Genomic DNA, 4,005 nt, shown 5'->3' with positions numbered 1-4,005 from the left:
CAACTCTGTGAGATGGAAACACACATCACAAAGAAGTTTCTTAGAAACCTTCTGTCTAGTTTTTATGGAAAGATATTTCATATTTCACCATGGGCCTCAATGGGCTCAGAAATATACCTTTGAAGATTCTACAAAAGTATTGTTTCCAAACTGCTCAATCCAATGAAAGGTTCAACACTGTGAGATGAATTCACACATCACAAAGAAGTTTATCAGAAAGCTTCTGTCTAGTTTTTATGTGAAGATATTTCCTTTTTCACCATAGGCCTCAAGCCACTCACAAACATCCCTCTGGAGATACTACAAAAAGACTATTTCCAAACTGTTCAATCAAAAGAAAGGTTCAACTCTGTGTGGTAAATGCACACATCACCAAGAAGTTTCTCAGAATGCTTCTGTCTAGATTTTCTGTGAAGATATTTCCTTTCTCACCAAGGCCTCAAACTGCTCCAAGTATTCATTTGCAGATTCTGCAAAAAGATGGTTTCTAAACTCCTCAATGAATAGAAAGGTTCAACTCTGTGAGATGAAAGCACCCATCACAAAGAAGTTTAATAGAATGTTGCTTTCTAGTTTTTATGTGAAGGTATTTCCTTTTTCACCATAGGCCTCAAAGCGCTCCAAATATCCATTTGCATATTCTACAAAAAGACTGTTTCCAAACTCCTCAATCAAAAGAGAGGGTAAACTCTGTGAGATGAAAGCACACTTCACAAAGAAGTTTCTCATAATGCTTCTGTCTAGTTTTTATGTGAATATATTTCCTATTTCACCTTAGGCCATAAAGGGTTCACAAATATCCCTCTGCAGATTCCAGAAAAGGACTCTTTCCAAACTGCTCAATTGAAAGAAAGTTTCATCTCTGTGAGATGAATGGTCACATCACAAAAAAGTTTATCAGAATGCTTCTGTCCAGTTTTTATGTGAAGATATTTCCCTTTTCACCATACCTATCAAAGCGTTCAAAATATCCCTTTGCAGATTCTCTGAAAAGACTGTTTCCAAACTTCTCAATCAAAAGAATGCTTCAACTCTGTGAGATGAATGCACATATCACAAAGAAGTTTCTCTGAAATCTTCTATCTAGTTTTTAGGTGAAGATATTTCCTTTTTCACCATAGGTCTCAAGCCACTCACAAATATCCCTTTGCAGATTTTACAAGAACAGAGTTTCCAGACTCATCGAAGAATGGAAACTTTTATCTCTGTGAGTTGAATGCACACCTTGCAAAACAGCTTCTCAGAAACATTCTTTATAGTTTTTATTGAAGATATTTCCTTTTTCACCGTAGGTCTCATAGAGTTGACAAATATCCCTTTGCCGATTCTAAAAAAATACTGTTTCCAAAGTGCTCAGTCAAAAGAATGGTTCAACTCTGTGAGATGAATGCACACATAGCCAAGAAGTTTCTCAGAAACTTCTGTCAAGTTTATATGCGATGATATTTCCTTTTTCACCATAGGCCTCAAACTGCTCACAAATATCCCTTTGAAGATTCTACAAGAAAAGAGTTTCCCATCTGCTAAATGAAAAGAAATATTTACCTCTGTGAGATGAATGCACAAATTACAGAACAGTTTCTCAGAAACTTTCTGTCTATTTTTTGTGTGAAGATATTTCCTTTTTCACCATAGGCCTCAAAGCACTCAAAAATATTCCTTTGCATATTCTACAAAAAGACTGTTTCCAAACTGCTTAATCAAATGAATGGTTCAACTCTCTGAGATGAGTGCACACATCACACAGAAGTGTCTCAGAAAGCTTCTGTCTAGTTTTCATGAGAAGATATTTCCTTTTTTCACCATAGACCTCAAAGTGTTCACAAATATCCCTTTGCATATTCTTCAAAAAGACTGTTTCCAAAATGCTCAATCAATAGAAAGTTTAAACTCTGTGAGATGAATTCACATATCATAAAGCACTTTCTCAGAAACCTTTCTAGTTTTTATGTGAAGATATTTCCTTTTTCACCATAGGCTTCAAAGTACTCACAAATATCACTTTGCAGATTGTACAAGAACAGAGTTTCCAGACTGATCAAAGGAATGAAACGTTTAACTCTGTGAGATGAATGCAGACATCACAAACCAGTTTCTCAGAAACCTTCTTTATAGTTTTTATGTGAAGGTATTTCCTTTTTCACCATATGCTTCAAAGCCCTCACAAATATCCGTTTGCAGATTCTACAACAGAATTTCCAAACTGCTCATAATTAGTTTTTAGGACCAACTTGAGTGTTTAGACACACTGCTTGTGGGGCAGCACACATGTATTATTCACACTGAAATTAGGAATTCAACTGAAGTTCATGTAGAGCCGAAAATGTGAATATTTGGGGGACCTTGGAGATGATCTAGCTCACTTTATTTTGTAGAAAAGAAAACAGATTCAGAGAAAGGGCATGCATTGCCTAAGGTGATTCAGAAGCTTTGGCGCAGAAACAAAACACACCTAAGGTGATTCATCAGGTTTGGAGCAGAAACGCAATGCAATCTCTGTTCTTTTGCTTCTCAGATCCAGAATTTTTTCACAATACTGAACTACTTATGTTTCTGATTCCCTATTTTTTATTTTTAAATTTTGCCAGTATTGTCTTACGAAGATCCTATTCTTTACCCTAAATATTTAAATTCGTTACCACTATTATCTCTTTATAAGTAAAATTATTAGTTGTTATTATAAATGATTATTCAATCACTTTTCATTTTTTGGGGGTCCAGTACAAAGTTAGTAACAAATAAACACTATCAGCCTTGGCAATCCAAGAGGCGCTCAAGTCCTCCAGGGCACTTCACGAAAAGACTAAATGACAGCTGTGCTGTGAGTGGACAGAAACAGCTTTCATACAGATTATTGAGTATTTGATGTTCTCCAGCAATTTCATTAATCTTCAGTTTTTTTTCTCTTTGAAGTGAAAATCTACTATGACTTTCAAGTTTCGTTTGAAATAATTATAGATTCACAGGAAGTTGCAAAATGTACAGGGATGTCTTAGGTACTCTTCACTAATTCCAGTGGTGACATCTCACATAGCCATAGAGCATTATCAAAACCTGGAAACTGACATAGGTACAATTCAGAAAGCTTACTCAGATTGCAACCACCTTGTATGCATTCATGTTTTTGTGTGTGTATGTGTGTGTGTGTGTTCTGTGCATTTTTATGTGGTGTAGATCTCTGTAACTACCACTTCCACAGTCAAGATACAGAACTGTAGCCTCACCACCAGGCTCCAACTTATGATCTTTGCTGACACTCTGACACGCTTTCCTCCACCCCTTCCCCATGGCAACCCCATAGTCTGTTCTCCATCTTTACAATTTTATTTCAATAATTTATATAAATGTAATTGTACAAAATCGTATTTTTAAAGGGAAAAACAAGTCACAGATAGTTTTGTTAGCACTGTAAAATAGTCTTTAACATTCATTTGTTTTATGTTCTATTTGTCTCAAAAAATGTGCTTTGTTCTTTCCCATAATTTCTGATATCAGGATAGGAAATCAATACCAAACAAAATATTTCCATTCATTTTTTTCCACAGCTTGGTTTTCACTCTTGTTGCTTAACATTTATTGTTCCATTTACTCTTTCTCTCTGTTTTCCATCACATAAAAGTAACTTTGTGTCCTTTATCTCTTCTAACAAAACTTGGTAATGAGTCTTTAATGTGAATCCTGGACCACCCTTGTTTTGATTTTGTGTTATGGGTGTTCATTTGTGTGATCATTATCATGGAGAGTTCTTGTGACCCTGGGCTTTTCCAGTGGTTTGTCAAAATGGAAATAGATATTTAACAAACCAAACACACAATGACCTTGCTCCAGGAATGCATCATTTCTGAGAAAACACTACCTCTTCCAACTAGAGATTGTAAATATTACTTATATTATCCTTTACTCCTTTTTATTAAAACTGTATTTTTTTGCACATTTGTATAACTCAGGTAATGAAATGTGTAACTAAGTGATTGCCTACCAATTACAATTGATGTTAATGACGCT

This window comes from Pongo abelii, chromosome 9 (genome assembly GCF_028885655.2).
Source record: "Pongo abelii isolate AG06213 chromosome 9, NHGRI_mPonAbe1-v2.0_pri, whole genome shotgun sequence".
Lineage (NCBI taxonomy): Eukaryota > Metazoa > Chordata > Mammalia > Primates > Hominidae > Pongo > Pongo abelii.
Note: the sequence above shows the minus strand (reverse complement) of the source record.